The following is a 26091-nucleotide window of genomic DNA, read 5'->3' as shown; positions in this document are numbered from 1 at the left end:
AAATATAGTCCCATCTGAACCATATTTACGTCAGATTTCGGCAGGCATAAAATAACTCACTGTTTCAAATTTCAATGAAATCGGGTTATAAATAAAGCTTTTATGGGCTTTAGGCCCTTTATCGAGAGATCGGTCTATATGGCAGCTATATCTAAATATAGACTGATCTAATCCATATTTAGGTCAGATGTCGGGAGGCTTAAAATAACCCACGGTTGCTAATTTCCACGAAATCGGGTAATCAATAAAGCTTTTATGGTCTTCAGACCCTTTAACGGGAGATCGGTCTATATGGCAGCTATATCTAAATAAAGTCCGATCTGAACCATAATTGGGTCAGATATCGTGAGGCTTAAAATAACCCATTGTGTTAAGTTTCAGCGAAATCGGGTTATATTTAAAGCTTTAATGGTCTTCAGACCCCCCCTATCGGCAGATCGGTGCGTATGGCAGCTATATCTAAATATAGTCCGATCTGAACTACATTAAGATCGGGTGTCAGGAGGCTGAAATTAACTCACTGTTTCAAATTTTAGCAAAATCGGTTAAAAAATGAAGAAAATCGGTTAAATGAAGAAAATCAAGGCAGCAGGAGCCGACGGGTTGCCCAATGGACTATATGAGAAAGATTTGAAACCTAAAGTCAATTAGATTATTGGGTCCTATCAATGCGGCCTTAGACCTGGAAAATCCACTCTAGCCCAGATGTTCACACAGCGTCAAATCCTGGAAAAGACCCGAGAAGGACAAATCTACACCCACCATCTCTTTGTTGACTAGAAAGCAGCTTTAGATACCCCTATACGTTCAAAGGCATTTCAAGCCATGTCCGAGTTTGGTATCCTTGCAAATTTAAAAAGTATCTGCAGGATGACACTTGCTGATACTCGTTCCTCAGTAAAAATAGGAAAAAATCTCTCCGAACCATTTATACCAAACGAGGTTTCAGACAAGGAGACAGTCTATCGTGTGATCTCTTAAATATCCTGCTGGAGAAGATTACACGTGATGCAGATGTGAATAGATATGACATTCTTATCATAAGAGAACACATGCTACTTGCCTATGCCGACGACATCGACATCATAGGTCGGTCACCGGAAGTATTAACTGCAGACCTTGCAAGAATCGAAAGAGAGTCAGTGAAAATGGGTCTGGAAGTAAATGGAGATAAGACAAAATGGATGGTTTCAACTCCTAAAACCGAACAGATAAGAAAATGGAGAAAGTTTGAGATAGTCAGCAACGTTATCTACCTCGGCACCGCCGTAACCGAAACGGATGACACCAGTGTTGAAATAAAGCGAAGAATAATATTGTACTTTTAAACTGATGATACTTTGGACTAAGTAAGCAGTTTAGAAACAATGCCACCTCTCGACAGACGAAGATTACACTATACAAGACATTGATACTACCCGTGTTGTTATATGGTTGTGAGGCATGGGTACTTGTGAAAGCAGAGGAGGCAGTGTTTGGAGTGTTTGAGAGAAATATAATTTGTAAAATGTATGGAACAGTTTGATTTAATGGAGAAAATAGGCTCTCCGTTTGAACTTGAGCAGTTCGCTGGATGTCATACTCTTTGTCATGGTTTTCACAATACATTCCATGATTTTTAGTAGAAAGGACGCAAGGCCTATAGCGCTGTAGGCCTTTGGTGAGGCATAACATGCCTTGCCCAGCTTGGGTATTAATACCACCCTTGTCTCCTGCTAAGTATTCGGAGTATATGCAAGTCCTAGGCACGATGTGAAAATAGTGGCCAGATGGGGTGTCAGATAGGTTAGGTTAGGTTTAAGTGGCAGTCTGCCATCAGACTCACTTATACGTTTTCGTCCATTGTGATACCACAGGAACAGAAGAAGGGAGATGACTTCTAGTTGCTACTGTTGAACCAACCATCCAGATCGCTTTAAAAGGTCCAACAACTTGCGAATGTACACATACGCTAAATCAGACAGGTTCTCAAAGAAATGAGAACCCAAAATGGAACTCCTTCTAACTGCTAGTGCGGGACACACACACAGAAGGTGTTCTTTAGTCTCTTCTTCTTCGATATCCTCACAGCTTTTGCAAAAATCGTTGCTGGCATGTTTTCCGATTAGACAGTGACCTGTCAGAACGGACACAATGACTCAGACGTCTGTTTTAGCTAATGACAGCAAAGCGGAAGACCTCTTCAAATCTAGATTAGTCCACATAGTTTTGGAATGCTAGCAGCCACCTCTTTGTGACCATCTTTCAATCGTTGTCCTTCGGGCCTGGTCTTGAAAACTTAACTTACATATCGCTTGAGGCATACCTATAGATTCCAGTATCCCTGAAATGTGTGGTGTAGTTCCTAGCCTCCCAAGCTCATTCGCTTTACAATTCCCTGATATATCTCGTGGTCCGGTACCCAGAACAGGTGAGTTTGGTGAATGGAATGCCAGATGGTCGCCATACATCTATAGCGACGCCGGAAATATTCTATCAGGTCCAGGTGGCCATGGACCTGATAGCTTTCTTTACCATAAATTCTGTAATAATAACCCTTCAATAAAACTCATTATTCTAAGATTCTGATGTCTCCGTAAATCGTATCGTATCCGGTGAAAAATGCGCGTTTATCAAAAGCCTCAACATGCCCTCCATTGTCGCTGCTCTCACTCCCGTGTCATCTACTAACGTTTCAGTTTGTACATGGAGTTTTGAAGGAACATTTTTCATCCTGGCGCCATTAGCGCTTTCGGTCTGTTAGCAATAAAACTTCCAAAAAGCATGTTTTGCCGCTCTGATAATCCCAATAAACTTCCACTTTCTTATGACTTGCCCTGTTGTTAACTCGTTCCCAATATTGCCAATCTCCGCGGTCATGCAGGGTGTTTTCTTGGTCTGATTTCCTTTCCGAAGAACACATCTATCTTCGCAAGACCCTTTTTATTCAGTCGTTATCCTTTTGAGATTGTCATCAATATCTTATCTGCCCGAACAATCTGAATTATCTTGCCTAAGCCTGAGTAGTCTTCCGAATTTAGTCCAGTTGTTTTTCAACTTATTACGGAAGCTTATCCGATTCTGCGCTGGCCTTGGTATTCTGAACCTTAGGTTGCTATAGTCAGCGAAGCAGTTCTCCATGAAGACTCCCCAATGGCAGCCCTTGCCGATGAAGGAATTCATCGGGTCAATCCGGTGCATACAACCGGCTGCCATGGAATTGATTTTGGTCTTCCCCTCCAGCTGCCTAACTGTATGCAACAATTATATCTTTTTGTAGTTCGTTCCACAATATTGAGTGGCTACCAATTTATATTTTTCACCCCGAAATGCTAATAAAAATTCAATATTGAATTCAATCATAATTCATTAGAAGTGTTTACGACAACCATTATCAACAAAATCAATAATTGAATATTGAAAATAGGTAATTATATGAATTTAACCCGCATTAACTTGTGCAACATTTTGTTATAAATAATTGCACATTTAGATAATTATTCACAAAAAAACAACAACAAAATATTTATGCCAACACTTGAGCGAAATTTGAATGCTTTAAATAATCAACTTGTCTAAATGCATTTACTGCCAACAGTGAACATACATTTAGAATTATTTTAATTAGATTTAAGCTTTTGAGTCCGTCATTGTATTTTAAATGTGGGTACAAGTTGATGCACTGGATTACAGCCGTTACAGGCTTTGTTGGCCTAATATTAGGCTCTTTAATGTACTCGCACAACATTTGTAAAAAAAAGTTGTCTTTTGGCATTATGGTGCTATTGTTAATATTTGTGGTTTTTAAAAATATTTAAATTGAATTTTAAATTGTTGTGGATAATGTGCTGCAAATGGCATACATATGGCTGGGCAACAAGTTAATTATGTTTTTTTGCTGTACAAAAAATGTAAATATTATTGGATGTAGATAAGTAATGGTAAATGAGCATATTTGTATGCAATTTTTAATATACTTAGTTATGAATTTTAATTGCATACTTTTGGGCTGCAAACATATGCTGATCGTATGCGCAGGAGAAACAGTTTGCATGTGTGCACTTAAATTATTTTTATTGAAGCTTTTTATAAAAATGAAAGAAAATTAGAAACATAATAAAAAAAACTTAAGACTATAAAGTATTATCGTTATAACATTGAAAGTTAATTCAACACCATATGCATTTATATAATTGACGTGCTCCCGTGACTACTACATTTAGTAGAAAAATTTTAATCTAGGTTTTGAACTTAAAGCTAAAATTATAAAACAAATCTTATATATAAAATTCAATTTGTGTTTGTATGTTTGTTGTTTGTGTAGGTTTGTCTGGAAGGAAACATAGTCTATATATTTTTTTGATGTCGGGAGGGGGGCGGATCGTCCCCCTTACCACAAAAGTACTACCCAAAAAAAAGTGGACCGATGGGGACACTATGGGATTCAAATGAAAGGTATTCAAGAATAGAGTACGAATTTCCTAATAAAAGTTGGGTCCAAGTACCTGGGGGCCGCCCCAGCCCTAAAATCCCTTAAAATAGGTTTATTTGACGATCATGACAGTATGGGACAAAAATGAAAGGTATTCGGGAGTAGATTACGAATATGGTCAGAAAGTAGGAATAGGCTTTATAATTTATTGATAACGGAAGGGGGCTGACCCTCCACCGTTACCCCAAAAAACACTACCCAAAATCAAAAGTCGACCCATAAGGACAATATGGGTATCAAATGAAAAGTATGCGGCAGTAGATAATGAATCTGGCATACAAATTCATGTCGAATTATTGGGGGTCAGCCCACCCCCACAAAAGCACCCAAAATGGGCACATTAGCCAATCACGGATATATGGGACTCGGTTTGTTTGTTCCGTATAGACCGTAAAACAGCAGATGTGTAGCATGTGGGTCCTTGTAAGTTGTGTGCTATGCCTATTCAATTCTGCATCTCGTATAATCTATTCCATCTCATATAATCTAATCTCGTATAATCTATTCTCCAGGATATTTTAGAGATCACTCGAATAGCTGACTTGTTTGAAACTTCGTTTGAGAGACAGAGTTTGTGTTGACAATAAGACGCTTCTTGGATGTATATACAGACTTCACCGCAGCATCCATATCCAGCCATTGCTGGCAAAACTTGAAGAAATCAGTATTTTTTATAACGATATTCTGTTAGATGGGAATCTGAATAATAATCTTCTTCGACGAAGAAGCAGTGCAATATGTAAACACCACAACAGTTTCAAAGATTTTGTTGCAGGCGGGGCAATAATAGCCACATCTACTAGGGTATTGGAGACAAGTCTAGATCAACCAGACAGAGACATACAGATTAAGTATTAGTTAGCCACAGAGGCTTTGAGACTTAGGGCGATGGAAGAGTGGATAAAGGAACAGGTTATACCATTAAAAGATAATCAAGGAAAGACTGTCTGAAATGGCCCTTGAAGTCGACTAGGAGACACGAGTGTTAAGGGCTAAGTCTTACAGCGTAGCTGACTAGTGTTACGAATTAAAACCACACAATTTTTTTTTTTTGTGAAAATATTTTGTCAAAAATGTGTGGAAGTTATCTAAATTTCATAATCCATTCACTTTTGCTAAATAGATATGACCACATTTTGCCTTACCTATTTGTCTTAGTCTCTAACCCCATACAATGACTTTCTTCGGTGCATCGAACTGGCGGTTAATGACAGGGTTAATTTTGAAGATAGGCTTTGTCAGACAATATCTTTAATAGGCCTCTTGTTCATACTATAAGGGCTCTTTATCAAGATATAGAGAGGTTTTCCGATTTAGAGGTCATATATAACAGCCTCCCTCAATTTATGGTCTCGCTCCTATAAAAGCAGTATTTAATGCCTGATTTTGTTGAAATTCGGCACAAAACTTTTGTTAGGCTATTCGCTTGGGATCATAAAAGAGGCATGTATTGCCCGATTTGGAGGAAATTAAGTGCTAGACAACTCGGCATAAGCGCAGAGCATGGTCTAGATCGGACGAAATCCCGATTTAAAGTCTTGGTCACATAAAAAAGGAGCATTTATAAGCCCATTGCGCTTAAATCTATCATTGCGAGTTTTGTCAAGATTGGACTTAATTTGAATATAGCTGCCATCTATACTGATCTCCCGATTTAAGGTTTTGGGCCTATGAAAAGTACATTTATTGTCCGATTTCACTGAAATCTAGCATAGAGAGTTGTGTTGGGATCTTCGACAAGAATGGTATGGTTCAGATCGGACCATATTTGAATATAGCACCCCCAGAGAGGTGTTTTACCAATAAATGGCATATTTAATAACAGGTTTAGGTGAAATTTGGTATAGCGAGTTATGTTAGACTCTGTACTGAGTGTGGTTCAAAAAGGATCGTAGTTCGATATATCTGCTATGGGTTTATAAATGGCGATTTTTTCAATTGATTTTGACGGAATATGGCTAATATATATATAAATATATTTGAGGTGGTGGGTCTTCAACTTGATGCGTTTTACGAAAATTCTATCGGCTTGGATTCTGCCAAATTGTGTGGAGTCCGAGTCCTGTTGGTGTATCCATGGTTTCCATTTTTGTCGTTCCGAAGCAGCTTTCAAAATGTTTTTCGTTAATAAGTCGCATTTACAATGACGCCAGGCTCAACAAAAACGTTAGGAGAGGTGGTGACCCTTCGTAAACATAAGTGCTTGTACTCATATGTTCGCTCAGTTAACTAATCATAATCATTTTAGGTATAAACGAATTGCTCAATTGGAAAATTTTTTCCCATCAGAGAATACGGTTTCGCAACCTTTTTTGAACAGACCTCGTACTTGGTGAATGCAATTTAGACGCAATCCGAGTTATTGGTGCGTACCGGTCGGAAGGATGACCAAAATCCTCTGCAGAAATCCGGATCGTGACAAATGCAGCTAATACGTACTGAGGTGTAGGGGAAAGGATATCAGTATGTCTTTCGGCATCATTATTGGACACATAGGACAATGGACGCATTTATGCAGAACAGTAATAGATTACGGCAAGTTATAGTAATAGAGTGTGTGAGGCAAGTGTGGAAGACGAACGACGCAGCTATGCTTTAGCGGTTAAGAGGTGCCGTGTCGATATGATACCAAACTTAGAACTACTTGGGTAACGATTTTGGATTTTGTGTGTAGCACGGAGTTCCTGTAGAAGACATTTCATAATAATTTCCTCTGATGACAAAATTTCAATGGGATTTCTTCTATAATAGCAACATTTCACTTAAATTTACTTTACCCAACAAATCCTAAATTTTTATTTCTTTTTGCATTTCTCTGAATTAAAACTACATTTGTATCAACTACAAGGTCCTAATTAGTTCTGTTTAAACAGATAACTAAAGCCTCAGTGCCAAAGAAGCCACTTTGAAAAAGTCAAGGTTCATTGCATAGCAATGGAAAGATAGTTTCCCCTTTTACAATGAGCAATAATGAACTACAATCCTTTAGCTGGCTTTTTAACTGCCAACTGAAAAGAAAAAAAAAAACCTGGTGTATTCTTAGCAATACTTTGCTGCAATTATTTCATTTTCCGTTTCAAAAGGTGAAGGTTTCTCAATTATTAGACATTTTAATCAATTTTCTTTTGAATTTTCCACTGCAGTTGACTCATTACGTTTTCCCTTGTCATGATTTTCTATTTATTTTTGTTTTAATTGCTAATATTGTTGCGTTTGCATTCATTTGCGCGGAAACAAAGTGTAAGAGCCAATTACGTTGAGGAAATAAATATTAATTCCAGCGTAAGATTTTCAAAGGCAATCGAGATATAATTAAAAAAAATGTAGCTGTACTCTTCAATGCTCAAGTGAACGGATTTTAATTGATGGCTTATGTGGAGTTGTTTATGTATTCGCTCGAATTCAAAGGAAAATCTTCACCCTTAAAAGTTGTCTTAAAAGAAGAAAAGGTGGAGTTGAACATAAAATCAAACATTAATATTTATTTTTTAATTTTAATGAAAAATATTGGGTTGCCCAAAAAGTAATTGCGGATTTTTCATATAGTCGGCGTTGACAAATTTTTTCACAGCTTGTGACTTTGTAATTGCATTCTTTCTGCTGTCAGTTATCAGCTGTTACTTTTAGCTTGCTTTAGAAAAAAAGTGTAAAAAAAAGTAAATTTGATCAAAGTTCATTCTAAGTTTTATTAAAAATGCATTTACTTTATTTTAAAAAATCCGCAATTACTTTTTGGGCAACCCAATAGAATTAAGGAATCCTTATCTCATTTCATTTAATTTTAAATTTATTGTAATTGAAAAAGTCTCTTCTGTACTACTACAGAAGAAACTTTTCTTTGTTAACATTTTAAAATAATTATAGCATAATTTTCGGTGTCATTTCAAACAAACTTGAATGCATAACTTTGCCTCTTATGTTGGGTTTTGTTGAACTTGCTGTTGCTCTTTTTTTTGGTAATTTAAGCAAATCTTATTTGTTCTATTTATACTTCATCAAATTTATTAACTTTTCGCCAACTTTTCACCCCAACATAGCGCCACCCCACATGCACATTATGCGCCCTTTCTTTACTATGCCTACTTGTATTCGCTCCGAGTAGCTTTAGGCCAAACAGACTTTTTGAAAGTTTTGTGACTTGTTGTAAAGATACACGAAAGTTTAAGGAAAACAATTTTGACATGATAATGTTAGCAGCTAGAGAACATTCACATGCACACACACATACGCCACAATACCAACATTATGTTCCCAAAACTGCAAACATTTGTGATAGTTGCAAATGTGTGAGTTACGGCTAGGGTAGAGTGAAAATATTGCAAAATTTTTGCTCATCCTTGTCACTAGAAACATTCCAATGCTGAAACTCGTAAGTTTTAAGATCGTTGGTGGACCTTTACTAAAATTGCGAAAAAATGTGAGAAATCATATAAAATATCGTGGCAGTCGTCGAGAAAAGTGTTGTGCAAAATTGTGGGAAAATGTGTTTACAGTTGTTTTAGAAGTGAAGATCGGGCGATATATAAATATGGAAGCTATATCTATATCTGAACTGCTTTCACTTAAAGCCACCAGTAACGTCGAGGGTCATAAAAAAAATAATTGCGCCCTCCAGAGGCTTAGGAAGTCAAATTGGCAGATATGTTTACGTGTTAGCTGTATAAGGTTACATCATACTTACCTCAGATGTTGGAAGTCTTCACAGAACACCTCATGCAAAATTTCAGGCAAATTGTATAAGAATTGCGCCTTTTAGAGGCTCAAGAATTCAAATTTAGAGATGGGTTTTAATGGCAGCTATATCAGGATATGCGCTGATTTTGACCATACCTAGAACAGTTGTTGGTAGTCGTATTAAAACACTACGTGCGAAATTTCAGTCGAAGTTAGAAGCTCAAGAAGTGGAGGCCACCGTAGCGCAGAGGTTAGCATGTCCGCCTATGACGCTGAACGCCTGGGTTCGAATCCTGGCGAGACCATCAGAAAAAAATTTCAGCGGTGGTCTTCCCCTCCTAATGCGGGCAACATTGTTGAGATATTATGCCATGTAAACTTTCTCTCCAAAGTGGTGTGGCACTGCGGCACGCCGTACGAACTCGGCTATAAAAAGGAGGCCTCTTATCATTGATATTAAATTTGTATCGGACTGCACTCATTGATATGTGAGAAATTTGCCCTTAGTGGAATGTTGCAAAATTTGCTTTATTTGCAGTTTGCAGAAGCTCAAGAAGTCAAATCAGGAGATTGGTTTGTATAGCAGCTATATCAGGTTATGATGCGATTTTAACCATACTTAGCACAATTTTGGTAGTCATGTTGTGCTCTTAAGAAGCTCAACAATCCGATCCGATCCGCAATTACTTTATGGGCAACCACTTCAACATCGTATTATTCACATGGTTCATCAAAAAGTGGGAAACCGAACCACTTAAAGACATTCCGAATCGTCTTAGACGTACGACGGGCCTAAGGCTTATCTAATTTGGGTCTGAAAGTCTACATTAGGACCCAATGACTGACATCTGATTCTGACTGCCTGACCATACACGGTTTTGCAGGCAGAGATCCCTGCGATATCAGAAAGCGTGAGGCAATATGGCATTAAAGCGTGAACGTCATGTGTGAAAACCAACAGTAAGATGGCCATTAGGAGATTAACGCCTTCTTTGAATATGGCATATTGTTTGGGTGTCGGGCCATAGAAGAGTAAGGGGAAATGAAAGAGCAGACGATTTGGCAGTGAAATCCAGAGGACTGCCGTCGATTAATTTGGTTATCCTGAAGCTTTTCGTGTCGACGCAATCCGATTTAATGACGCGGGCGACGAACGCCCTTGTAGCACTGAAGAGCATTGAAACGATCTGTAGAACTACGAAAATTCTATGGAGATATCCGGGTCATAAAACGACGAGGCTTAAGCTGAAAGAAAATAAGAAGCAGATCAGTATAGCTTTTGATATCGGGATACATAGGACTACGACCGCACTTATAAAGAATGGGTGCGGCAAGCGATAGCATGTGTAAGACATGTGGGGAAGATGTAGAGACGTTGAAACTTTTCCTATGCCATTGCCTGGTTTTTGCGACTAACAGGCTCCGACACTTAGGTGGAATACAATAACAAACTCCAACCATTGGGGCGTGTAGTGGATAAAAATTATGGATCTTGTCAGCAGCACGCAATTTCTCACTTAGATTTTTCGAGGTTTCTTGTTCTAATATTTGGAGCGAACATCAAACCGATCACTGTCTTACTTATATGTCTATTGTGGCAAGGGGCGAATTGAATCGTATAGCAAAAAACGTTCATAAAATCCAAAGAAATTTCACTAAAGAAACCATGAAGTACTAAATTTCCCATTAACATTCCATTAAGGAACAGGGGATATTTCTCTCATATCAACTAGTTCAGTCCGATAAAATTTCAAGCTCAATGATAAGGGGCCTCCTTTTTCATGTCGAATCCAAACGGTGTGCCGCATAGCGACACCACTAAGTAGAGAAGTTTTTAACATGGCAGGATAGCTCACAAATGCTGCCAGCATTAGTAAGGGAATAATCACTGCTGAAAATTTGTCTGATGTTTACACCGGGAATTGAACCCAAGCGTTTGGCATTATAGCACGACATGATAACCTCTGCGCCACGGTGTACTCCTAACCATATATCCTTATATTGGGTTGCCCAAAAAGTAATTGCGGATTTTTCATATAGTCGGCGTTGACAAATTTTTTCACAGCTTGTGACTCTGTAATTGCTTTATTTCTTCTGTCAGTTATCAGCTGTTACTTTTAGCTTGCTTTAGAAAAAAAGTGTAAAAAAAGTATATTTGATTAAAGTTCATTCTAAGTTTTATTAAAAATGCATTTACTTTCTTTCAAAAAATCCGCAACTACTTTTTGGGCAACCCAATATAAAATCCTAATCCGCGCCTTTCGAATTGAAAATCTTAGGGCCGCCTGCTAACAAAAAATGATCCATAGTTTCTTCGTTTTTTCTTCGTCTTTTCTCAACCCGGCCTAATACGCACCCTTTTTCATTCCAACCTTACCTAATTTGATGAACTTTTTGTGAAAGAGCGACAATTTATTGTGGAATATCCCTTATACATTGTACACATTTCCTAGTCTTTTCATTATAGTGAACCCCTCTGCTAAATTTTGTTTCTCTTTTTAAACCCCACACATGCATATATAGTCGGTGAAGGGTTTCCCGAGTAACGATGGGTCACCAAGCAAGAAATGATGTTGACATAAGTGTTTGACATAGTAGTGGTCTATGCACTGTAGCAACATTCTACTCTGTCTACGTTACACACACAGTGTATGTTGGTCTGCGTTTGGGTACACTGTACGATAGTGTAAAGTTATGGCTGTTGCATGCGTTGGGTAACGGGCACAAGCCAAGGCATGCCAAACAAAACTGTCAACCATCAAATCATCCAACTAAGATATGTGAATGTACTCTCTGCTGGTAAAAGTGGCAAGCAGCTCGCAGCAGTCACACTCACATAGAGACAGAATCAACCGAAGAACAACCAACAACCTTTGCTTGTGTCAAACAAACATGGGGCCACAGTACCATCAAGCACCAAGCACCAAGCTCCAAGCTTCTACCCGCATGCCAGTCCACGACTACAGTGACAAGTGAACGACGAGAGTGAGTGTGCTCTTGTCACATAAGCTGATAAAAAATAGTTTATACTTTTCACAAGATTTCAGAGTGTTGATGTTGATGTCATTGCTGAGCTGTTGTTCTGAGTTGATTTCTTTTTCTTTTTTTGGAGAGGTTATATAGCTAATATGTTTTTCTGTTGTGCACTGTTGTTGTTATAATTTGTGTAAGTGTTACAAATATGAAAAATGGCAACTCTAAGTCTAACTAAAACCATACGGCTAAATGTCACATAAGCGAAAATATGCTAACACCACTACCATCCCCATAGCGGAGATGTGCATACAGAGTTGTGCCTTGATAGACTCTCGCAGTCTTCTGAGGGTTTGTTGCGAAGGAAGCATTGTACAGGACGTTGATGGACAGACTTTGACATTTGAAGATGTATATGAGAAAGTTTGTGGCGTATGTATAACAGACAGTGTGTGGAGTTTGTTATACACCACTACTATGGTACAGGTAATTATAACTCAGTAAATTAGTTTGTAACACCCAAAAGGAGGATAAGTATACCAATCGATCCAGAATCACTTTCTGATACGATTAAGCTATGTCCCTCTGTCTGCCTGTCCGTCCGTCTGTCTGTCCGTCTGTCCATATTAATTTGTGTACAAACTACAGGTCGCAATTTTTATCCGATCGTCTTCAAATTTGATACAGACATGTTTTTCGGCCTAGAGACGAAGCCTATTGAAATTGGAAAAAAATCGGATCAGATTTGGATATAGCTCCCATATATATGTTCGTCCGATTTGCAGTTATAATACAATAAAAAGGTCATTTGTTAGCCGATTCTCTCGAAATTTGTCGGGACGGATTTTCTTATGACTCTCGACATTACTGGTGAATTTCATAGAAATCGGTTCAGATTTAGATATAGCTCTCATATATATATATATATATATATATAGCCCGATTTTCACTCCTAGACCCATTGCAAGCGCATTTATTGACCAATCTGCCCAAAATTTTGTACAACGCCTTGCTCGACGACTTCCACATTATCTGAGAAGTTTGCTCGAAATCGGTATAGAATTAGATATAGCTCCTATATATATGTTTGTCAGATTTTGGTCAATTTCCAATAATGTTGTCATTTGTCAACCGTAGTTATTACAGTTTGAACATATTTGCTGGCCGAAGTCGATCAAAATTGGTTCAGAATTGGATATAGGTCCCACATTGCATTTATAGGGTAGGTGTAGGGTAAGAGACATTCGGCACCGCCCGAATTTTGCCCTTCCTTACTGATTTTTAATACTCAGAACTATATTCTTCAAAAATTTAGTGGCTGCCTAGTTATCGTAGAAGATATTATGGCAACCGTCGTTAGACCTTTATTTCAAAGTCACTTCGATATTTCTTTATTTCGATTGAGACTCTACAGTGATCAGGTAAAATTCTCGTTTTCCCAGAGCTATTTGGTCATAGTATACTACAAAAAATCTTCATGGTTATTGTACTAGGTTAGGTTAGGTTGAAAAGAAGGTGCAGATATTAATCCGCCCCATGCCACTATGGACATACAGCTATGCCAGTAATCGGCATGTTGTGCATTCTAAAAATATAAAGTAACCTCTAAAAAGAAAATTTGAAATTAGGAATTCCATGCTACTTACAAAATCCTTAATTGTTTTCAATACATCTCCCTTAAGTTGGTTCATGTCTGGTATTGTGTCACCACCTAAGTGACGGTATCTGTTAGACGCGAAACCCGGGTAATGACAAAGGAAATGCTCTAACCTCTCATCATCTTCCCCGCATGCCCTACACATGATATCACAAGTGAGCTCGTAGTCCAATGTGTCCCATTATGATACCTATCTATGATACTTAGCTATACTGACCTCTTTCTTACTTCGTGTCAGTATTAGCCTCGTCTTTTCACGATCTGAATCCCCCCATAGGATTTTCGCCGTCCTACCGACCGTTTCGCTTTTCCACTATGTTGCATGCGCATACGTCGCCTACTCCCTTAACACGGACTGCGTCAACTCGAAAGGCTTCGGGTTAACCAAGTTTATTGACGACAGTCCTCTGGCCTTCTCCGCCAAATCGCCTGCCCTTTCATTTCCTCTTACTCCGTTATGGTCCGGCAACCAAACGATGCGGATTTTGCCATCCCCAGAGAAGGAATTAATGTCCTTCTTACATGCAAGACTGTTCGTGTCCTTGCCGTTCTGGTTGTAATTGCAATGGCAATTTTTCTGTCGGTAAAGATGTTTACACTCGAAGTCCTCGCGTTAGCACCACACCACTTCACGAATTCCATAATCGTCTGGATCTCCACCTGCAGGAGCGTATTATGGTCAGTCATTTTAAAACAGATCTCAGTCCCTGGGTTCTCAATGTAGACCCCCAGTCCTACTCTTTCCTCTTCATTCGACTCTATCAAGTATTGAAATACAGTACTTTTTGTCAAATAGCGGCTCAGACAATGTGTTATCCACTTATCGAGAATTGTAGCAGTGATAAGACAGTTCCGTAATTGCGAAAGAATTTTCAACCTTACAGCAGTGAACACATCAAGACAGCCTCTAGACACAATATGCCTAAAGGTATAAAGAGATATCTTTATGGGTCGGACATCTATTGCATACGGCCAGTACATGACAACCACTACGAACCACAAACCTTTGTCAATGGCCCTTAGCAAGGGTATAGGGCAAGAGTTGTCCATCTCGATCCCGCTTCTGATATCTAATCAGCTGTTGGCGATTTGAAGAGTCGACAATTTTGATTGTCCAAAGGAATCTTGTACCTCGTTTGGTAGTGAAGGGTTCAGACAGGTTCATGCCTATTCTTATTGAGGAATGCGTGCGGCATCCTTTCAGAGTCTTATTATATTTGCAGGGATACCAAGTTTAGTCATTGCTTGAAATACTTTTGAACATATACGGCTGTCGAAAGCGGCTTTGTAGTCCACGAAGAGAAATTACGAGTTGTCCCTCTTGAGATTTTTCCAAAATTTGGAAGGGCACATTGAAAGGGCCCAATTATCTCATTGACTTTAGATTTTAATCTGTCATACAATAACCTCGAGGGTATACAGCATGCAAGGCTGTATTGAAAAGTTTTTCGCCTGTAACTGGCACATACTATCTTGTTTCCTTTTTTGTGTACCGGACATAGTATGCTGAGGTTCCAATCATCATTTATGCTTTCTTCTAGCCAGAATGCGCGGAAAAGATAATGCATACGCCTTAGCAGCGTGTCTCCTTCGGATTGAAATATTTCAATTGGCAACTTATCGGCTCCTGCTGTCTTCTTCAGACAGGTCACTGGCACTTGAACCTGATTCTGACTATGTGGTATACATAGTAAACCATCATCAGCGATTAGATCTGCAGTATTCTCGTAGCCTCCACTAATTGACACTAGCAGCTGTAAAAATCTTTCCATATCCCTAACACGATATTTGTATCTGTAACCAGATTTGCCTATTTAAGAAGATTGTACATACGTTTTAGCAGCATGTCTCCTCCGGACTGAAATAATTTAATTGGCAACTCATTGGTTCTTGCGGCCTTGATCAGCCAGGTCAATGGTACTTGATTCTGACTATGCGGTATACATTCTAAACCGTCATCAGATCTGCAGAGAGATGAGATCTGCAGTATTCTCGTCGCTGACAGTATCCTACACTAGCAGCTGAAACCCCTTCCTATCCTAAGCACCATATTTGTATCTGTTACCAGATTTGTCTCTTTAAGAAGATGGTGCAAACGTCCTCCGGACTCTTGCTGATTTGTTCAGCCAGGTCACTGGTACTTGGACATGATTCTGACTATGGGGTATACACTCTAAACCATCATCAATGATCAGATCTACGGTATTCTCGTCGCTGCCACTATCCTACACTGAAAAAATCTTTCCTTTTTGTCCAAGCACTCTGAAGCCAAAAATGTGGCATACAAAGTAACCCTGCAGTCAGCAGCAGCACGTCAGAGACTATTCCGCAAAAAAAAAAAAAAACAGGAAAATGTAAAGACGTACGTATGAGTGAATTCAGATGTATAGGGCTCAGAATGTAGTTCAGAAATTCCACCAAAGAATCAAGCATCAAACTTATGACTGTTGTACAGGCACACCCTCCTGCAAAGGAAAATCTGGTAACAAATACAACTACCGTGCGTATCTGTTACCAGATTTGCCTCTCGGCCACTCTGAAGCCAAAAATATGGCATACAGAGCAACCCTGCAATCAGCAGCAGCGCGCCAGTTGAAGGAGATGTATCGGGAGAAATGACGAGACTATTCCGCCAAAAAAAACAGGAAAATGTAGAGACGTAAGTGTGGGTGAATTCTTTGCAGGAGGGTGTGGCTGTACTACAGTCGTTGGTTTGGTGTTTGATTATTTGGTAGAATTTTTGAACTACATTCTGAGCCCTGTACATCTGAATTCACTCAGACTTACGTCTCTACATTTTTCTGTTTTTTTTTTTTTTGGCGGATTAGTCTCTTCATTTCTCCCGATACCTCTCCTTCAACTGGTGCGCTGCTGCTGATTGCAGGGTTGCTCTGTATGCCACATTTTTGGCTTCAGAGTGCTTGGACAAAAGTGCTTTCATCTAGGTTAGGTTAGGGTGAATGGATTACCCACCAAAGGTGAGTTCACTCGGAGACCAGTTTGGCCCATTGTGGTACCCTGGAGAGAAAGGGAATTGAAAGAAGATGTGATCTTTTTTATGTTAATTGCCGTCCACAGGTTGCAGATAGTGAAATGCTCCATACAGAGTAGCTGTAACGGGAGTCGCGGACAATCGGCTGTATCAAGCGGAGAGTCACAGAGAGGCTGGGCGGCACCGACTATTGCACAAATACTGAGTGCCTATGATGCCCGATGTGACAAAGAGGGTTATTTGGGGCCTTAAAATAACCAATGGCCATCCTGTTCTCGCGGCGATCGGTTCTTTGGACCGGAAAGAGCTGGCTCACCTTCAGGAGCTTGACGAGGATCGCCACCTCGACTTGATATGTGTCTGCAACAACAACAATACGGGTATACAATTTCATTAAAATGTGATCATATTTGCATATATAGTAGCTCCTATATATGATTCGTCCAGTATGCATTTTATGTCTGCAGTAGCAACGCCGTTTTTAATCCGATCATTACATAACTTTACATGGCTAGTACTCTACTCAATTTTTTACTCAAAGCTATCCCTTTCTATGCTAAAACACCATCATTGGGTGCAACTCCCTCATGTGATGAAACTAGCAAGCCGAAGGACATGCTCAAGTGCCGTCAGGACTGAGTCAATATGCGAGGGAAAAATTTCATTTACTTTGTCGTTGTGTGTCCCCCTTCACATTTGTTACACTTGTGTATGCAAGCTAGAAAAGTACTCAAGATGATTTCTCTGCTGTCAAGGGCTTGTTTATTTATTTAGATTTTTCATATTCATGACAATCATTGTAGCAAAAAACTAGAAAAACAAATAAATATATGAAAAAAAGGCAAAAATCCCATTAAAAAACTACACATGCACAGAAATGTGAACAAAAAGTCATAAAACCCAATTTTTCGGGACAAAACATAGCAACGCATTTGCTGTTGGTCACATGTTTTGTTTTCTAACAAAAAATTTCTAGATTAAATTGATATTTTGACATTAAAAGCTTGGACAAATTTTTTTTTAAATTTTTTAAATAATTTTTTTAAAAAACAATAAGCTCTCAGTAAAATCTTTATTCAAAACTATTATCAAACACATATATATGGCTATCTTGAACAAATATTTTTCAAAGCGTTGCCATGGCTTGGTATAATGAAAATAAGAAGAAAAATCTTCTCATCTGCACGTTATTCATGTTGTGGGGCAAAAATAAGGAAAAGGTTAAATATGTACGCACGTTGTTTTTTCTTTTTAATTCAAATTTACTGACATGGAAAGTTTTTAGTTAAATATTATTTTTGCTTTATTTTAAATTTTTGTCTGACCCCACAAAGTATGCTTCACTTAAAATTATTTCATTTAGACTCATCTTTTGTTCTGCTTCGTATTTGTTGCAATTTAAACATTTTTAAATTTAATAATTTTTTCATCTTTTTTACCCTTATACACTTTTCTTTACCCTTTAACATTAATTTTCTTTTTGTTTAGCGCCTTCAACCATGCTTTATCCGAGTAAAACATTTTTAAAGCATTAAAATAACATTTGTATGTGGGTAGAACTGACTAAAACTTAAGCAAAACTCACATCAAAGTGGCCTCACATAATAATATGAAAGTTCATAATGAGGTTTTACACTCATTATCGCTCACTCATAACAATTTCATGAAATGGTAATGTTTGCCTTAGCATTTAAATGGAAATGTTCATCAAATGTGGCAAAGGTTTAAGGCCCTCCGCAAAAAAGGGTTAAATTGTTATGAAATTACTAGATTTTCTAAAATTTACTTTTATTATGTTCATTAACAAAATGGGCTGGAAACATGTTTATTTAAAATGAATGCCAAAGATATTAGAATATCACAAGTGTTGTGTAGCAGAATATTATGATTAAAAATGCCTTAGAGTCTTTAAGGAAAGGCAATATAATTATGGTGGAGTTTTCCCGAAAGCAACATTACCTTTGGAAATATGATAGATTTAATTTTTAAACTTCCCAGCACGAAATTTATATGTGAGGTTTTCTTTTCTCAAAGAACCCTACATAGCCCTTTATTTAAATCTCGTTTCTAGCTTCGCCTGCAGATATGCAATGCCTTAGTTTAACCTTCACTACATGCAAGTTTGTCATTTGCCACAATTACTCATGTGTCATAGCACTTATCCTTAATTTGTTACCCTATGTTGTATGTTTTGCCACACTCAAAGCGATTATTCGTGCCTGATTAATGTACACATACACTTGTATGTGCATGGGCCACCGCAAGGTATGCAACACTTTTTTCTATTATTATTATTATTAAAGGAAGTTCAACAGAATATGTGATGGTTTGTACTCAAACCTTTGAGACTCTTTTATCTATGCTCTCTCAAAAGCATTGCATGTCATAGAGCTAACCTTGATGTTATCCAAAGCCTAACGGCAAATGGCACAGTTTTAGAAAAAGAGAATTGCGAAAATCTTTGTAAATTATGAACTCTGAAGAGAAAGGCCGCCAGTGTGGTTTAGTTTTTTTTCAAATTTAACTTTGCTTTAAGTTTTGTTTTAAGGGGGAAATTATCAAATGGTTTGCTGAAGAAGACCAGAGGTTATATCAAAACGTAATGGGTTTTTGTAGGTTTCTCTAAGGCATTTTATATTATTTAAAAACAATTTGTTGCATACATCTAGGTGCTGAGTTTAGAAGTTTTATAGTGTCATAAAGCTTTTATATGGCCATATTGCTTAAAGAAGCCTTATAACATGCAAATTTTCGTTTCTCTCAATCGAGTCAAGTCTTTACACAAATCTGCAAAGAATAAGAAACTTAAGTAAAAATCCAGTTGTTGTTGTTGTTTTAGCAACATTTTCATGTGGAATTCGTTCCGGCCCAAAGTGTCGATCGCCGCGGAAACAAGATGCCCATTAGTAATTTAAAGGCTCCAATAACTGGCCTAGTCATATCGGACATCATAGGCACTCAGTATTTGTGCAAGAGCCGGTGCCGCCCGATCTCATACTAAAACTCTCCGCTCGATTACGCTGATTGTCTGGGACTGCCGATGCAGTCACTCTGTATATAGCATTCCATTATCCGAAACCTGTGGACGCGCTGCGGTAGCTCGCAGTTAAGCTTCTCGTGACACCACACAGATCGAACCTCAATGTTCCAGCCTGTGTGGTGCTCACAGCTATCCCGTGCCGGGCGTAAATCCAATGGTAACACGCACTGAGCAGATGTTCGATAGTTTCCTATTCCTCAAAGGCCTCACAGCTTTTACTTAAGACATTACTGCACCCTTTTGGTCTTTGGCATATTTTTCAGTCAGTAACCGGCCACGGCGGCACCATGAGTGATATTTCTGTCTTCAAGTTCAAATTTTAGACTGCAATTTTCGACCATCTATCGTCCATTTCCCTTTGGAGGTTAACGTGAAGAAATAGCATACTTGTTACTAGAGGCATGCTCACAGATTTAAATTTTTTGGGGTAGTTCTTAGTCTTACCATCTTGTATCCTGAAATCTCCGGGATATCTTCAGGCAGTTTTGAATTCGAATAGTTTTCTCATGCATTTTGCTAACTGTCCGGCCGTCCCAAGAAAATGTTCAGCCAAGGTAGATTTTAACCCTTGGCCCGCTTGACCATCATATGAATGTCCTACACAATATATAGGACATTCTTTTTATTGGTGATAGTCCTGTGGAACGTGTGCTGGATCTTATCCCGATTCATCTTTCTGCTGTTTATCATTATTTTCTGTCCTTAGCCATGGAAACTGCATATGGCCTAGGTATTACAAAATATATGGTACTGCTTTCAATTTTCATACCCGCCGCTATAGGCTCGGCGCTTACTAATCTAGTCAATTTGGAACACCTTACAATTGTGTCTTGATATTCCCTTAATTCGCCCGTCTGAAGATATCACGATTGCGTTCGAAGGAATAAAGAAATCCTATGGATATTTTGGGGAGGTACTTCTGAGTTATTTAGGTCGTAGCAAATGAGCCGTATTTGTAAAATTTGGCAGGCCCCAATATAATGAACAGATCCCCTGATATGACTTCTTGGGCCCCTGAAGGGCTCAGCTTTTGAGAATCAACCGAAAATAGGTATGTGATGTGCATTTAAATCATCCAACACGCACACCAAATTTTACACAGAAAGTCCATATATAGATATAGCCCTCATATAAACTGATTTCCCGGTTTGAATTCTTGAGCCCCCAAAAGCCTAAATTTTTGTCCGATTTGGCTGAAATTTGGTGCAGTCAATCTCTTTAACCTTCTACTGAAGTCCTCGTCTCTGCAGAGCCTACGGATGCGACGTCAATCATCCAACGCATAAATAACCATTCAAGGCTTCTACGGTCCAAGGTTATGCTGTCTCATTCCAACAGGACCTTGGCCAACCTGCAACACAAATGCGCGGTTATCGTAGAAAGCGTCAACCTTATAAATAAGGTAACACAGATGAGGGTTCACGGAATCAGTTGAACTAACAGAGCTCATTAACGGTACATTCTTCGCTAGGTGGTCGACCGCCTCGTTCCTTGCTACCTCTTGGTGCCAGGGATCCATCAGAGCCTGATAGTCTTTCCCATGTTTGTAGAACCTTTTTCCATTTTCTAACCAGTCTCGACCTCACATAGGTTAACTCCAAAGTCTATCGTGCCACCTAACTGTCCACGTACAACGTTGCAGTCCGCGTACAACGTTGGGCAGCTGCTGTATCGGTGTTATTGTTGTTCTAACAGTGTGTTGTACACTTAGACGGAAGCCCTTGCTGTCTCCATCGGGCCAATCCGGTATGTACAACCGGCTGCCATGGGATTGTGCCGGATCGAGATTGTAGCCAGTGCTTTTAGAAACGCGAAAACCTCTGCCTGAAAGACGCTACACCAGTCCGCAAGGCTTTATGATTACCTAATTGGAGTCCACCGTAGCGCAGAGGTTAGCATGTCCGACCATGTCACTGAATGCCTGGGTTCGAATCCTGGCGAGATCATCAGAAAAAACGTTCACCGGTGGCTGGCGACATTTGTGAGGTACTATGCCACGCTAAAACTCCTCCCCAAGGAGGTGTTGAACTGCGGCACTCTGTTCGGACTTGGAATCATTGAGTTTAAAAATGGTACTGGCTATTGCCGATATTCGTTGCCGCACAACCGACATAAAGGTTCATAGACGTAAGATAAAGCATGGCCTTCAGCGAAGCTCTCGAGGCCCTCCTCTTTGCTCCAGAGATCAGCACTGCCGCCATACCCTGTACCTTCTCGATCATTCTGCGGAGAGCACAACTTCGTAGAGTCTGATGACATACCTGATATCCATAGGTGAGAATCTGGTTAAAACCCAGGGAATCGTGTCCGTTCTAAACCTCCAACTTTTTCCTTTCGAGTTGCGACAATAGATGAGCGCATTAAGCCTCCTTCTAACCATATACTCATCATTCCTTCTCCAGTTTAGTTTCTAGTTAGGAATCACGACCAAGTACATGGCCTCCGGACAGAGTGTCAGCTGTGTCCCATCCAGGACAGTGGAAAATTTGGAGCACAGTACTAGATAAGTCTATCTGTGGGTTATGTCAAGCTCATTGCCATTCTCCTATCCAGACAGCTTAACAGGGTTAGCGGCTAACCACCATTATACCGACATCATCATAGCTGGCAACGGTCTTCAGATGCTTCAATGTTGTCTTCTAATGCGTCAATTGAAGCGGGCTCGTCTGTATAGACATGAGCTTAAACATAGCCCCACAATAAGTCGATTGTTACGCGTGCTGTGTGGCATGTGGCACCATTATACCTCATGTCATGCAAGTCAAGCTCTTGCATTTTGGCCAAAAAAAATGTGGATATCATCTCACGTTAGCGCTCACCATTCACAGTTACGTTACGATTCGAATCATCTTTAAAGAAGTACGGTCCAATGATGCCACCAGCCCATAAACCGCAGCAAACTGTGACTTTTTCGGGATGCATTGGTAGCTCTTGCAATGCTTCCGGCTGATCTTCACTCCAAATTGGACAATTGTGCTTACTTACGTATCCATTGAGCCAAAAATGAGCTTCGTCGCTGAATGGAAGAAGCGCGCATTTTGAGAATAAATTTTAATAATAATTCAAGCGTTGTTCTTTCTCATCAGGATTCGAAACCAGGCCTTCAGCGTCATAAGCTGACATGCTTACCTCTGCGCCACGTTGATGAGGGGCAGATTGTAAATAGCACAAATGCCACATGGTTCTGCCCTTTTCAGACAGTATGTCATCCCGTACATTCATCTTGTTGGGTTCAAAGAATTCATCGCCCAGACTATACTTCCCTCCATTATTGTCCTCAACCAAGGACAGTGTTTAGATGCTGTATTTTATTATAAAGACATCGATACCGTCCGAGTACATAAACCCGCTGGCTACCTCGAATCACCCACGGAATTGGCTTATAGCTAGGAGCTCAAGAGTCTATTGTATGGGGATTCTTTGTGTAGGCCCAACTGTAAATAAGCTGTATAAATTACCATTTTTAATGATTTATCGTTCAATTTTGTTAGACGAAAAATATTCAATGAAATAAGGAGAGACATGTGAAAAAAATATCAAGATTTTTTTATTATTATTTTGGTTCAGCCGATTTTGTTTTGCTGAAACCGACGGCTGACATCGGCTCGGCTTTGTTCTCTGGTTGATACTCCCGCTGTTTTTTTTTCTTGGCCACCCTGCTTTTTCGAGTTCCCATTTCAACAAAGAGGCTAAGATCTCTTACCTGGGAAGATAAGTGGGCAGTTCCCCTTATAACTACTCTCCATAGATGCTGCCAGTAAATTTACTAGTTATTCAAGCTTCTTCCTGACATCAAACGTGGTGCTTATGGTCCAAAGTTTTGCGTCTCCGCTCCCAGTATAGTAGTTCCAGCAAGTCGTTCTGGAATTGCTGTAGGGGGATTCCCAAGGGGTTTTCGGTCCTTAGTGAGCACCCTAGGAACCTGAAAGACTGAATCACTATGTTTAACGACTCGGCCGACATTATCCCGCTCTGGTACTTGTTTAGGGATTCCATCTACAAGCCACAGTCCGCAGACAGTTTGATTTCCTTCGCCCAATTGTAAGCCTCATCACAGTATACCTAAGCTTTCCCAAGTATCCATATCACCAAACAAGCTGTGATCTCTATCCCGTGCAATCTGGTGCGATTTAAGCTCTTTCATACTATTAAACGTCGCTATTAATGGTTCTAACCTTTTCTAACCAGTAAGTCTTTCTGGGGTTATTTTGACGTAGTTTTTGTTGCATACTTTTTGGAGTATTCCTTCTTTAGAGTGACTTGGATAAGTTTAAAGCAGCGATGCACAGGCCTTTACAGTAGCATTGATGGCAAGTCCGACGTATTCTTACGCTCTTAGTTTCAGTCGCTGTTAAGACAGTAACTAATGAGCATGTGCATGATTTTTGTCCTAGCGTGGCAGCTACAGTTAGTAGTTCTAAAATTGCTGTAAAATGTGTTTTTTTACACGCTTTTCCTATCGTTCAGAATTCTTCCATGTGTTTTCTGGTCCTTAGAGAGCACTTTTAGGAACCTAAAGGGCTCATTCGCTCCGTTTATTGACTCGGCCGACATTATCTTGCTCTGGTACTTGTTTAAGGATTCCTTCCACAAGCCCCAGTTTGCAGACAGTTGGATTCTATTCGCCCAAATGTAAGCCTCCTCACAGTCTACCAAAGCTTCCCCAAGTCCTCATACCACCAAACAAGCTGTGATCTCTAAGCCGTAAAAGCTGGTGAGATTTAAGTTATTTTTTACCAGTAAACGTTGCTATTAATGGTCCTAGCGTTTGCGTCACAAATCTCAGCGTAGCGATCCCAGTAAGTCTTTTATGGGTTATTTTGAGGTAAACTTTGTTGCATACTTTTTGGAGTATTCCTTCATTAGAGTGACTTGGTTAAGTTTAAAGCAGCGATGCACAGCCCTTTACGGTAGCGTTGATGACAAGTCACACGTATTCTTACGCTCTTCGTTTCAGTCGCTGTTAAGATAGCAAGCAATGAGCATGCGCATGATTTTTATTGATTAAACGCATGGAAGACATAAAAAAAAATTTAAAATTTCTTATTTGATGTTAACTTCTGCAAAACACTAATAGCCCAAAATTTATTTTTTACATATCGAAAGAATTTAAAATACTTAAGGAAAGTATTTCACACACACAGTCACATTTGAATTTTTGGCATCGCTGGTTTAAAGCAAAAATTTTATATAATTACCCTTTAAAATTTAAATTCCTTTTTTGCAATCCTCTTAAAGGCTTTTATATTTGTTCTTACTGACCCTTATTCTCCTAATAGGACAATAAAATCTTGAATTCTATGCCATCGCTTACCACATACCTTAACAACCAAATGTTTAACCGCAATTTGTTCCAATTTAAATGAAACCAGTGCAGATATTAAATACTTCTTGAAGGGAAAAAAGACAAAAACCAAAAAAAACCGCTTAATCTTACTTTTCATCCTGAGAAAAGAGAACCACACTAATTATGCCATAGCAAAATGACTGACCAGCAGCCTGCCATACCCATAACAAATCTCAGTAAACTTTGTTAAATTATGCAGATACAAGTTGTTGTTGTTGAGTTTTTTTTTTCTTCTGTTGTACTAAATTTCTTGGTTTGTCGTTTCGTTGGCCTTTAGAAATTTTATTTGTGTGAATGTGTGAACTAATTATGCCGAAAAGTGTGCCATGAAAAAGGATTTCCCCACAGTTCTAGGCAACTTTCACTGCTACCCCATATTCTCGTAGGTACCTACACACTCGTACATTTGTAATTATGAGAATATACACTTTGGGCCTGAGGAACCTTCTCTTCTGTATGACATTTTTTAAGCTTATTGTTGAAAGTGCCTACAAATGGTAAAGTCAGTGGAGAAGAGCAAAAATTTCCATCTAAAAAACAAGTTTTATATAGGCTTGTTCTACCACATAAGCAGGGTTAAAGCAAATACTTGGCCAACGAAAAAAAAACAAACTAAAAACAACAAAACAGCAGAATTGGAATGCAGGAAAAAAGAGAATGAAAACCACAATCACTTTCGGAAAAAAAAAGAAAATGACAATTATTTCATGGATGATGCGATGATCATGCGAGGGGCATTCTAAATGAGAATTTACAAGAAAGAAATATGAGACTTGTTAGCCCTTTAAAACTTTTACAGTTAATATAAGAAATCCCTAACATTTACGGTTAGAGATTTTTAGGGCCAGGATCACTGACATTTTGACGCTCGATTTGTTTGCTAAAACATCGAAAACAGCTGTTTTCCCTCTATAGAATCAGCTCATTTCGATGAGTT

The 26091-nt window shown here is 39.1% G+C and overlaps 1 protein-coding gene across 11 annotated transcripts in view; it reads left to right on the top strand.

The window, feature by feature from the left end:
- Positions 1–26091, top strand: part of LOC106081495 (dystrophin, isoforms A/C/F/G/H) — a 1057252-nt gene that overhangs the window by 494373 nt on the left and 536788 nt on the right. The gene's annotated exons all lie outside the window — the stretch shown is intronic.

The sequence above is a fragment of the Stomoxys calcitrans genome, chromosome 2, assembly GCF_963082655.1.
Source record: "Stomoxys calcitrans chromosome 2, idStoCalc2.1, whole genome shotgun sequence".
NCBI lineage: Eukaryota > Metazoa > Arthropoda > Insecta > Diptera > Muscidae > Stomoxys > Stomoxys calcitrans.
The sequence above is the reverse complement of the archived record's forward strand: the minus strand, read 5'-3'. Positions and strand labels throughout refer to the sequence as shown.